The following is a 14,181-nucleotide window of genomic DNA, read 5'->3' as shown; positions in this document are numbered from 1 at the left end:
GAATTTATTCCATATTTGATGGATTACTGTCACTGTCAACAAATATTTCTAAATAACGAACAAAATTTCACAGATTCTTCGATGTTAAGTAAGATAAGTAAATTTCGGCAGTTTAACTCATTGTCATAATCGTTCACACTCTCAAAAAAAGGCCAGCCAGCAAATTGAGGTTGGCAAAAAAAGAAACCGAAAACAAGGATATCAGATATTAGAACATCTGGATCTACGGAAAATAAAAATCTCAAACCGCAAAAGAAATTTTGTTTAACCACATAAATTTATGCTCGTTCGTTTGTTTGTCGTATTCACGTTCGTCCATTGAGCGAGTTCGTCCTCTAATCAGTTGATTATTATCAAAAATCTGTATTAACCCAAACCCGATGGACGGTTTCATTTTGCTTGTCATGGCACACCCGTTTGTGTGTCACAAACCTGGGAAGACAAAAAATTCAAATTTGTACCATTCTCTATTTAAAGCGGTTGTCCGTCCGCCCGTCTGCCACTTCGTCGTCGTCGTCTCTTCTTCGTTCTGGGAATTTGTAATTCTCCATAATTTTTGAAAATAAAACACCAAATCACATAAAAATAAAAAAACAAATGAAGTATTGGCACAATTCATTGCTACGTTCGTTCATTCATATTGTTTTGTCATTTGGGCTGGAAGAATAGAATCCGATGCTTGGACGGACGGAGGGCTGGGCGATCTAAACAACAAACAATCAAAAACACATAAATAAAAATAACAAAAACAAACAATTCCGAGAGAGAACTTTCTTTCAAAAAAGGGAATCGAACCACAATATCTATGATGAGAATTTCTTCTATGGCCTGATGCGGAGTCTCCTCTTCTTCTTCTTCGTCATCATCATCTCGTTTAGTGATGATATATTGATAAGATAAGGAGGAGTGTTTTCATCGTATTTAGAAATAAGACACACATTTAACTAATCGTGCCTAAATGTAGACGATGATCGGCTCTAACTGACTGGCATGGCCTGGCTGGCAGTCAGTCAGACTGATGTTAATATTATTGGTGGTGGTGGCAAATACTGAGAAGTCAAACCCCTCAACGAAGCAGAAGGTAGACTGAAAACCGCACAATAAATATTGATCACATAACACATCGTTAACATCGACGTGGAAGCCATCCTCATCATCGTCGCTGTCGTCATTATCCCCCGACCACATCTACAGATGGCATTCGATTGTCTTTATTTACACCAAACACAATTGCGATGACCAGCTAGCCTCGAAGCCATCCTCAGCAGTTACTGAAGGCACGTCCAGAAAGTATTCAGCCAGCCAACCAAAAGTAACTCCAACTTTGTTACAAAAACATCATGTTGTTGTGATGTTTTTGTGTTGTTGTTAATACTGTTGTTGGGATCTCACTTTCTAACATGGTCCTTACTTCAACATCAGCAACATTATCAACAAAAACAACAATTACAACAGAATTTAAGTGCAGCAATCACAATTTTACAGCAACAGCAATAAAAACAATCAAAATGAAAACAATGATCAATTTATGCACAGTGGTCAAATTAAGATGAAAAGCGTGGTCCACGCCTTTTATAGACCTCGAAAAAATATTCTTTAAAAAATCCACGCCTTTCATAGACCTTGAAAAAATAGTCTTTAAAAATGCACGCCTTTTATAGACCTTGAAAGAATATTCTTTAAAAAATCCACGCCTTTTATAGACCTCGATAAAATTTTCTTTAAAAATCTACGCCTTTGTTAAACCATGAAAAAATATTCTTTAAAAAATCCACACCCTGGTTACGTACTTAGCTGGCTTGTGACAAAACTTTCGTTACATAAGCCGAGCTTAGAAAAGATTTCCAGGCGCGTCGGTCTTTTGCGCAGTTTTTCCAATTTGAAAGACCATTTTCGGCAATGTTGTCTTCCACTTGATCATTCCGACGTATTCTTGGCCTTCCCCTTCTACGTGAACCATTAGCTGGTTCGCTTTTATATGCCTACTGGGCTGGGGCATCTTCATCCATTCTCACAACATGACCTAGCCAACGACGTCGCTGCAGCTCAATACGTCTAACAATGCCGATGTCCGAGAATAGCTGGTACAACTCATGGTTCATTCGACGGCGATAGTCACCGTCAACGCAGATCGGACCATAGATCTTTCGGAGAATTTTTCACTCAAACACTCCAAGAGCTGTCTCATCTGTTTGCGTAAGTACCCATGCTTCAGATCCGTATAAAAGCACCGGTAGTATCAGCGTCTTGTAAAGTGTGAGTTTGGTCTGGCGGGAGGTGACCTTGTTTCTGAACTGCTTACTTAGACCATAGAAGCATCGGTTGGCCATCACAATTCTTCTCCGAATTTCAAAACTGATATTTTATTTATGGCGGTACCAAGGTATATGAAATCTTTGACAACCTCGAAGCTGTAGTTCTCAAATTCCACAGTTGGTCCGTGTCTACTGGACGTCTTGCGCGTTGATACCATCAGCTTGGTCTTCTCGACGTTTACTGCCAGACCCACTTTGGCAGACTCCTTCTCAATTTGTTCAAAGCTGGCTGTTACCGCTCTCAATGTTCGACCCATTATGTCGATGTCATCGGCATAGGCGAGTAACATGTGTTGTTTGGTGTACAGAGTGTCATTTTTGTTCACATTTGCATCTCGTATGACCTTTTCCAGCAGGATGTTAAACAGGTCATACGACACACTGCCACCTCGTCTGAATCCTTGTTCGGTATTGAAGGACTCTGAAAGGTCCTTTCCGACTTTAACAGCTGACCTTGTGCCACTTAAAGTTTTCCTGCATAGCCGTATTGATTTTGCAGGAATACCGAATGCAGACATAGTTTTAATCACATCTGAACGGATAAGGCTGTCGAATGCGGTTTATGGTCGACGAATACATGATATTTGTTGGTGTGTTTTCGTGGGTCTTTTCTTGGATTTGGCGCAGAGTGAAAATCTGGTCAATGGTGGATTTGCCAGATCTGAAGCCGCATTGATATGGTAATGTCATTGACCATTGCCTTCTGACGTTCACACAGAACGCTGGATAACACTTTATATGCGATGGGAAGGATACTTGTCTTGTCTCCTTTTTGTGCTGGAGACACAGGATGCTGAAGTTCCAATTATTGTGCAAGCATTCCTCTATCCAAATTGTACTAATCAACTGGTGCATGCTCCTGACCAGCATCTGACCACCAGTCTTGAATAGTTCGGCTTGTAACCCATCGGCTCGTGCTGCTTTATTGTTCTTGAGCCGATTAATTGCTTTTATGACCTCATCTTGGCTAGGTGGTATACACTCTATACCATCATCTCTTATTGGTTCTGTGGTATCATCTTCACCGTCACTACATGATACCAGAAGCTTTTCAAAATGTCCCTTCCAGATCCTCAACACGCTGTCTGTATCTGTCACCAGGATTCTTTCTTCATCTCTACAGGAGGATGTGCCTGCACCAAAGCCTTCGGTTTCATGTTTTACCCGTTGGTAGAATTTTCGGACTTCGTTCTGACTCCTGTACATCTCGATTTGCTCACGCTCACGTTTTTATTGTTCTTTCTTCTTTTTTCTGAAAATATGTTTCTCCTCCCTCCTTTTCTCCCGATAGGTCACCATCGCATTTCGTATTGCTACAGTCCGCAGGGTTACCCTATACTTTGCGTTTTTCAAATCAGTAGCATTACGAAAATCCTGATCGTACCACGCATTTCTTGATGGTGGTCTTTGGTGCCCAAGTGTTGCTTTTGCTGCAGTTTGTAGGGAGTGGGCAATTCTCTGCCACTTTGTTATTATCGGGACAAGGGGCGCTTTCGTCAAGCAGTTGGGTAAGTTGAGCGGAGTAGGCTTCTGCTATCTGTTGTGTTTGCAGCTTTTCGACGTCAAATTTCCGTGTTACATTAGATCGCACTTTGCTGTTACATTAAGACGGGTGCGTACCTTGGCTGCCACAAGGTGATGATCCGAATCGATATTCGCTCCCCGGATCAATCGGACGTCTACAACACTGGATGAACACTTTCCGTCTATCACAACATGATCGATTTGATTACTCGTTCTTTGATCGGGAGATACTTGAATCTGGTGGTGCTGCTAACTACCATGTTTTTTGCTGCCGCGAAGTCAATCAACCTCATTCCGTTGTCTGATGTTTCTGCATGAAGGCTGAATTTTCCGACGGTGGGGCCAAAGATATTTTCCCTTCCGATTTTTGCATTAAAATCTCCTAGCAGAATTTTAATGTCATAACCAGGGCAACGATCATATGCTGTTTCTAGGCGCTCGTAAAATATGTCTTTGGTCTGCTCATCTTTGTCTTCAGCCGGAGCATGGGCGCAAATAAGACTGATGTAGAAGAACTTCGCTTTTATGCGGATTATAGCAATTCGCTCATCTACTGGAGTGAATCTGGAGACGAGGTCTTTTATTCTCCTGTTAACCATAAATCCGCAGCCAAATTCATGTCTCGTTTCATGACAGCTATAATACAGGGCGTAATCTTCTGATTTACTTACGCCAGTCCCTTTCCATCGCATTTCCTGTAAGGCAATAATATCGGCTTTGTACTTCTTGAGTACATCCGCCATGGCGAACACTGTGCCTGTTCTGTACAAGGTGCGCACATTCCAAGTGCAGATCGTGGTCCTTTATACGTTTGCGGGCACCGTCAACATTAGGTGGGCTTGGTTTTCTTTTTCTTTGTTTTTTTTTTTTATAGTAGGTTCGGTTTTCCGACGCCTCAACCCATTTTTTTTAATTCTAATGGGTGAACTCGCGGCACATATCAGCTCACTATTTAATCGGGTGATGAAAATTGCGACCCCAGGTGGCACCACGGGGAGGTCAGTGTCCACAATTGAGATGAAAGAGGGACCAAGATAAGCCTGGACTTCGCCATGTTAAAGCCAATCAGATACGTTGCTTGGTATCTAACATCCCCTACGCCACCCATTAGTAGCTATAAAAAAAAGAAAAACTGCCACCAAACGGTATCCATATTTGACCCTATAAATTAAAACATTTCCAAAATTCAGCTATCATAAATTTAAATTAATATAAAAATATAATTTACATAATTCTTTATTAAATAATGATCACAGCATTCATTTGTTTTTTTTATTAATTTCCATAAAAATGTAGATATTGCTACTAATTATGAAAGAAAACAACAACAACAGCAAAACAATTGTTTTATCTATTCGATAATCTTTTGGATTCCATTCAGCTGTTCCTGCCGCTGTGACTGTGACTGTGAATGTTTGGGGTTATTAATACAAAAACAAAAAAAAAACATTTCCATATATTCAAAATAAAAAACCACAAAACAATTCTCAACTCAAAAAAAAAACACAAGACTAAATACAGAAGCTGTAAAAGAGGCAGTTGTCCCATAAGAACATGGCCATTCGGAGATGGACGAGATAGGCCATAGATTGGGCACAACAACAACAGCACAACAAAACCACCAAATAACAAAAACATACAAAATCACACATACATACAATCAAACAATTGTCTATTTTGTCCATGTTACTGCTGCTGCTGTTGTTGTTGTTGTTCTTATTCTACATCCAGCGATCATTTGGGGAACATTTCTTTTTTGTCCACGGATGGATGATTGGATGTTTCAGACAGCTATAGAAACAAAGTGTGAGTGTGTTTGTGCGTATGGTAGTTGACAAGAATGACAAGAAACAATTAAGATGGTTGTCCAATGATAACCAATATTCTGTTTTCAGTTTAAGGCTAACACTCATAACAATAATAGAAATACGCGATGTATAATTGGACAGACTCCGATGTATTGCGATGGAGATGGTATTCTTGAGGTTGTTGGATGGATAAATGTCTGGTAGTTGCATTGGTGTCAGAACCCATGTAGCCACGTCTGACTGTTGTAACCTCATTAGAATTTTTCATAATGAAGTATTATCGGATCCGAAATGGATGTTTGCTGTTGAAATGGGGCATAGAGGTTCACAATTCGGAGTAGTAGAAACCGATTCAGGTGTTTGGGTATTTGTATACCCCCAATGATACAGTGTAGTGGCTGCTATTCCCTTTGTAACTCTTTAAAATATTTGTCGGAGACTCCTAAAGGTATATATGCATATTTTCGATCTGTGTAAAGCTATATTCCCCCATGTCCGTTTGTCATTTGTAATGATAGAGATCATAGGACGTTTGGTATCGCAAATGGGATATGAATAGATGGGTAAAAAAATTCCTACATTGGTGGTTATGTGAAAACCTCAGATGAAAAAATTCACCATAAGTCCAAGTTCGGACATATAACGTGATCAATTTTGTGCTGGCGACCCTATTATACTTGACTAGAGGTGCAAGTATGGCGAAATATTGTCTATGATCGGTTTATAGAGTCGAATAAACTTAACATTCAGTGATTGTTGTATAGTTTAGGCTAGGGTATAATATGTCGACCATGTCCGACAATATTACTCCGCTCACTGGTTTGTTATTTTAAAGGTTTTATGCCAATTTTTCAACCTAAAAGGCTGTAATTTGGAATTCTGAGTTTTAGGAGGCTCATACACATTTATGCTGAGAATGTATAATATAGGTTTGTATGTAGCCTCATTTTCTGGCTTTCCGGGTTCTTGTAGGGTGAAAAACATTTGGTTCTTTTAAGGAAATGCTGTTATTTTTAAAGATTTACTCAATTTTTTTCTTCGAGAGCCTTCTATTGGTCCCGGTTTTGGTTTCGTTATTTTGAAGGTTTTTGTCAAATTTTTCTATCGAGGGAGGGAGAAAATTTTTTTGCAGAACATTTTCGATATCAAGTTGACATAGTAAGATAAGTTGACATAGCTTCATATGGAGGTTCCACACCATTTTCCGGATCTTGGAATGTAAAAAACTTCTTGGCATGAAAATGTTTACAATAGGTACATTTTCAATAACTGTTTTCATGCCGGGTTCTTTAAAATTCTATTAGGAGTAACCCTCCTTCGAGGTTCTTCTATCAATAGAAATCCTCCTTTGAGGGCCTTTAATTATTAAGAATAGCACTCCTTTGAGGTTCTTCTATCATAGAAGTTAATCTATGATAGAATCGTCTATTAATAGAATTTCTTCTTCGAGAGTCCTCTACTAATAGAAGACCTACTTCAAGACTTTTCTGTTAGAAGTTCCCGATCGAGGGTCCTCTGATAAGAATAGCCCTACTTCCAGTTTCTTTTATCAATAGAAGTCATTCTTCGAGATTCTTCAATTAATATAAGTCTTCCTCTGAGGGTCATCTATTAATAGAAACCCTTCTTCGAGTTCTTCTATCAATAGAAGACTTCTTTTAAAAGTTTTCTGTTATTAAAGTTCCCCTTCGAGGGTTCTCTATTAAGATAAGTCCTTCTTCGAGGCCTTTCTGTTAAGAATAGTCCTCCTATCAATAGAAGTCCTCCTTTGAGGGTCGTCTATTAATAGAAGCCCTTCTTCGAGTTTCTTCTATCAATAGAGGACCTCTCTCAAGAGTTTTCTGTTAGTAGAACTCCCCCTTCGAGGGCTCTATATTAAGAGAAGACCAACTTCCGGGCTATTATTTGAATAGAAGTCCTCCTTCAAAGTCCTTCTATAAAGAAAAAAAACCTCCTTCGAGGGTATTCTATAAATAGAAGCCTTGCTTCGATAGTCTTCAATTAATATAAGTTCCCCTTCTAGGGTTTTCTATTAACATAAGCTATGTTGTCCTACTGAGAGAAGTCATCATACGATGGCCATCTATAAATATAAGCCTTACTACGAGGCCTTCTTCCAGTAATAGAATCTCTCCTTCGAAGTGTGTCTATCATTAGACATTATATTTCGAGGATCTTCTATTATTAGGTGACCTCCTTTGCAGAATTTCTATAAGCAGAAATACTCTTTCGATGTCTTCTATTGACAGAATACATCCCTCCAGGGCCTTCGACGATATTCTCTTGATCAATTGACTAAAATGTTCTTCGAGGGTCTCTGAACAGAAGATCCGCTATTGAGAGAACACCTCCTCCTTCGATAGTCTTCTGCTATAGAAGATCTCCTTGAAGGTCTTGTTTTCCAAATCACATTTCCTTCAAAATTATATTAATTATATTTTTTTTGGTTATCGAACTTGATTAACATTCTCTCTCACTTAATTGATATGCATTTTGTTTTTGTGGTTAATAATGATTCCCACATCTCTCACACAAACATACCTACACAAAGCTACAAAGATGCAAATGTAAATGTCATGCAATGTGTTATCGAAAATAATTCTTCTGTCAAATTGCGAAATCATCATTTAACAATCTACCCATTTCAGGTCATGCGGACTCGAATCTCCTACGACTGTCTGTCTGTTGGTTTGTTTGCCTGCTCATTTATTTACAAGATGTAAATTTTGAAAAGTTCCAGTAGCATTGGCAAAATGTTAATCATTTAATTTTGTGAAATCTCTTTTGCCGATATGACAAAAGACGGCAGGCGGACGGACAGACGAACGTTGAATATCAGTTGCAGTTGTCTTTAATTCATTCATTTATTGCATGCCATTATGTGAATATGTATATTCGTATTTATGTGTGTTTGTTTGTGGTTTTTGTCGTTAATCACAGAAACTAGAATGTCAGATCATAAATCAGACATCAAATATTTCGTTAACGAGACATTTTATACAACTGAGATTGTAGGTTGTCGGTTTTTGTTGTTATGGGGATATAAATACGAATGTAAGCATGTATGTGTGGTCATGTGAACTCCTTGACGGCAATGTAGGTGTATCATAATGGTATGTATGACACATACTGTATATGGCTTTAATTCAATTAAATAAGAATGACGCTAATGAAATAATCAGATTTCGGATACGAGTTTCTGGTCAGAGCGTTTAGGAAAGCTGTTAAATTTATTTGGAATTCCAATCGATTTTAAACATCAGTGGACTGCAGGCAGACTTTCTTTTCATAGTTCTATATAAAGAAGACTGGATATTCTGTTCAAAATATACATTTCTATTAAAAAATATTTTAATCATACATTAGCTATATAGGCAGGCTCTCTGTAGACAGAGTATGAAAGTTTGGTTTTTTAAAGATGCGAAGGCTATATTTGTGACCTAGTCAGTACTAAGTGTTGAAGGTTGGACAATTTCTACAGCAAAAGTACTCAGATCATGTGTTGTGTTTTTTATCGAGCCTTAAAAATCAATTTTTCAAAATATTGAGTTAATTAAAGTTTTCGTGCTATATTTGTTCACACTTCGACGCGGATTATCACGACATGAGGGCATCGATGAACTTAAATCATTGTACGGCGCTTTATACCGTCCTATAGCACTATAAAAAACTGTTTAAACCGTGATTGGCGCTCTCTTCAAGACAAAAGTCCTGAAGCTCATCCAGAACGGCCGTTGTGTCACAGAACATTGATGTCGTGCAAGAACATATAATCCAAGATCGTCATGTTTACATATCTTAAGGTAGAGGAATCCCTGCCCATTTCTATATCCAGCATATATTCAATAATGCATTAACATCAGAAAAAAGTTTTGTTTTCGATTGATTCCGCACAATTTGACAATCGTTGAAAACAAGACTTGCATAGAAATTTTGAAAAAGTACGATCGCGGTTCTTAAAAATCTTTACAGGTGCCAAATCATGGATGTGTGCGCAAGAGCCCATAACAACAATCGAGCGTGTGTATCTTCTAAGTCGAATCAAATCCAACTAAAGTTTTGTGTCGACGAATCACTTCGATACGAATTGTAGCCTGCATCGTCAGCAAAACTGAGTAAACACTACACAATTTATTTACCTCAAGTCTTCGGAGAAATTCGAAAAATCCACACAAGAGAAATACAAGCCCTTTCTATTCCAGCACATCAAGAATAACATTCATGGTCACTGAGTTTCTCCGCCAGAAGCATCACCGTGTATAACCATGTTCTGGAGGTGCTTCAATCTAAGTGGAAGAATATATAATGAGTGTATAAATAATACTGGAGAATACTTCGAAAAACAATTATTAGACCAGGAATATATAGCCATTCTTACAATAGGCCATATATCTTATGCGCTTTTACAGATTTTTTTATTGCTCCCTAACTATTAGCAGAAGATCTGTGGGTAATATACAAAATACATGCGGTATTTTTGATGATAAATATTCGATTTTAAATCATTAGACCATACCCTTCTTACTATAGGCAAAATACCTTCTGGAGTAAATATACAAAAGACGTTCGGAAGGTATTTTATAGACATAAGCGCTTTTGTATTTTTTGCGGAATATAACACTCTCCGGAGGTCTTCAATATTTTTTTCTAGACTTTACATTGTCCACGTCCTGTAGGAGAACTTCTGGATATCCTGTACAGAAGTGGCTCGGAATGTCTTTTAAACATATGTGCACTTTTGCAGGTTATTTTTACATAGGCCGTGTGTATTTCTTCTACAGACAGGACAATACCATGTTAAGATCAATGTGTTCTTTAGACAAAAGTCGTTCAGAAGGACAGAGGACATTCGGTAGCTACAAAGGATTTTGTTTACGCTACCTATGGACAAAAGGACTTCAATAGACAGTATAAGACTCCAGAAGTTTAACTTCCTATTATACTTCTGATCTTCAGACTCACATATTTTGCAGGTTTTAGCTCAAAAGTACCTATAAAAAGCTTTCAGTCAGTTGAATATGTAATATGTACTGAAGTCATGCTGTCTATAGGTCATCTGCTTGTGGAACACCTACAGGATACTTAATAAGTATTTAATAGAATAAGGAAGTTCTTTAAGTCTTCTAAAGACAAAATACCATCTTTTGAAGATCTTCTGTAGACAGACGACTTTTTTCAAGCCTTCTATAGACAAAGGACGATGCGTATATCTTCTATGGTCAAAAGCATTTCTTCAGTAATCCGTCAAATATTCATGTATATTTGACGGATTACTGATTACCTTCTGTAGGTCTTTTATATACAAAATAAATTATTTTTTAAGCCTTCTTCTGAAGATCTTCTATAGACTAGATTTCTTTCGACAAAAGGCTAGGTCTTCTACAACTAAAATGCTGAACTTCTACAGGGAGGAAGCTGAACTGAACAGATAAAAGACAGACCTTGTATAAATAACGGCTTCTACTAAAAAAAAGCAGCTTAATAAAGATAAAATGATATCTTATGTAGATAGAACTCTTCTCTTTTAGAGAGGACTTTCCTTTTTTCTATTGATAGCAGGGGGAACCCTCATAAAGATAAAAGACTGACCTCCAAAAGGCTGGTATTAAGTATATAGAAGTCATTCATCCTATATGTCGAAGATTGTTGCTAATAATAGAATACTGACCTCCTACAGATTGTACACTGGTCTTCTAAAGATAGTTGGCTTGAAAAATATCGATGAAGGACTGTCCTCGAATGGATATATAGTGATGCCGTTTGCGTTTTATAGACAATGGCCTTCAGTACAAAGGAAAAAAATAATTCGTATATGATAGGAAAGTATTTGCCGAGAGAGAGAGAGAGAGAAAGCTCGAAAGATAACTTTAGAGTCGTGTTTGGTGGTGGCAGCTGGTTTTCTATGGCACATAAAATATTTGCCGTTTTGATTTTATGGGTTTGACTTTGTTTTGGGTCGATTTTTCTTACTTACATGTTCTTGTTTTAGTAATATTGTATTTAGCATTATATCGAAATAATTTGGAAAATACATATGTGAATTTTGAAACAGCGATACAGACGTCGGTAACAGTGTCTGAAATTAAGAAACAATGGAATGCAAAACTTTGTTTTCGTTAGTTTTGCATTTCATGGTTTCTTTATTTCAGATACAGTTACCGACGTCGTCATTGCTGTTTCAAAATTCACATATGTAATTTCCAAATTATTTCGATATAAATGCTAAATACAATATTACAAAACAAGAACATGTAAGTAAGAAAAATCGACACAAAACAAAGTCAAAACGGCAAATATTTTATGTGCAATAGAAAACCAGTATATTCTGGTATATTAAAAAGAAGGTGGTCTCATATAGTAGATAGAAGGCATAACTCATAAAGATATTCTTCTGAAGATCTTCTATAAACATAAAATCTTCAGTCTATAGAAAGCCTGAATTGTCCTATATTTGAATTCTGACTTCCCGGGGGTATTTCTTCGGACAGAAGGCTGAACTCTCATTGATGTAAAGGTTTCCTTCTATAGATAGAAATGTTGAAATCTGTTATTTTATTAATAGAATGCTGTCCATCCATAGATAGAAAGCTGGCCTTCCTGAGATAGAAGAGTGCTACATTAACGATAGAAAGCTGAACTCTCTTAATAAATAAATGAAAACTTACCTCTTAAAGGCTATAGGATAAAGTCTGGCCTCTTAAATACTATGATTTGGATGAAGGCTGACCTTCTGCATATGGAATGAATTCTGTAGACAAGTGTAGCCTCCTGCAGATAAAAGGCTGGTTACATTTACATAAAAGGCTAACCTTCTCGCCTTCAATGGATACATGATCTCCTACGTATACAATGAGGGCGTCCTTGAAGACTTTATATGTATACAAGAATTTTTATAGATCTCACTTCTAAAGATAGTTGGCCAACCTTCTAAAGGTTTTCTAAAAAAAATGGCTAACATTCTCCACATTAGGGGATAGCCACTACAACAAAAAACTACCTTGGGCTTTTATAGATAGAAGGCTGACCTCATATAGATGTAAAGCTGACCTTTTAAAGATTATTTTCTCATATATAGAAGCTTGACTTCTTATGGCTAGAAGACCGTCCTGTTTTAGTTGATAGACGGCCTCCCATTGTTAGAATAGGTAGATGACTATCCACTTGTGGATGGAATGATGGCCTCGTAATACTAGAATGCTATATTTCATAGTTAAGGGAAGGCTGGCTTCCTGACAGAAGGCTAATCTCCAAAGAAACAAGTCTTGATTCCTAAAGATGTAAGGTTGGTCTCTCGAAAATAGAATGCTGGTCTCTTATAGATAGAAGTTTAGAAGGATGCTATTATATAGATAAAAGGCTGATATTCTATAAATATATGATTGATAAAACGATGACCTTCTTGAATAAAGACATTCTTTCTATGTATATATGACATTTTGTATAGATAAAACGCGGACATTCTACAGGTTCATGACTGCCTAATCTCCTACATATTATAGTATAAACTTCCTCAAATATAAGGATTTTTTTCTATAGATAAAGGTTGGCATTGTCCAGATTGAAGGATGATCTTCTTTAGTTTAAAGCCATTATTTATGTCATCTAAAAATATACAATATCCTTTATGCCTTCTTTTGTGGAAAACCTTATATAAACCGTTTATAGAACTGCTGTAGATCTTCTGGAACTCAATAAATCCGTGCAATTAATTTCACCTTTACTTAGATACTCATTATCTTTTCCCCACAATCTTCCTATCTTGCCTTCTCTACAAAGTCATTCATTTTCAATTTGTTTGAGTATTTAGTTTCTTTTTTTAATTTCTTTCAAGACTGTAAAAATAATTATGACGGCTATGCGATAAGCGATTAACGCTTTCATAGATTGTTTTTGTTAAAAATCTATACAAAAAAGTTGTGATAATTCAATAATTGCGATAAATAAAATTTTTTTGATTTGATATTTCCCAAGTGGATGGATGGATGGTTAGATCGATGGACAACGAATGGTTAGATGGATCGATGGATGGGTTTTCTTATCGCCAGCCAGCCAACTAATCTTTTGATTATTCAAGCAGAAAGGGAAAAAACAACAGAACTCTGGTAACAGTCAAGAAGCGCAACCAATGGCAGTAGCTACAATGAATACACAACCAACCACCTTCAATCATAAAAAACAACAAATCAGTTAACCAACAAACTGTTGAAAAGCGTTTTAAAAAACAAACATCGAATCTAATCGCTTGACTGCCCGCCATCAACAGAAGATTTTGAAAAAAGACAACGTAGAACGGATGGGAGTAGAATTAACTTCGTAACCATAGATAATGACACAACGCGATTGTTTAATATTTTGCTGCTTAGATTATGTTTACAAAAATCCCCCTAAATGTCCCCATTAATTGTTGTTGGGAAGATTTCCAATCGCAAGCGTTTTGTAATGTGGAAAAATCCTCAAAAATTCTCCATCTTTTTTGATTAAAAAATCACTGAAGAAATCGTTATTACTTTTGTTTTATCATTCCACTTGAAGTT

The sequence above is a fragment of the Musca vetustissima genome, unplaced genomic scaffold (genome assembly GCF_032173495.1).
Source record: "Musca vetustissima isolate MV318-11 ecotype Yass unplaced genomic scaffold, APGP_CSIRO_Mvet_v1 utg580, whole genome shotgun sequence".
Lineage (NCBI taxonomy): Eukaryota > Metazoa > Arthropoda > Insecta > Diptera > Muscidae > Musca > Musca vetustissima.
Note: the sequence above shows the minus strand (reverse complement) of the source record.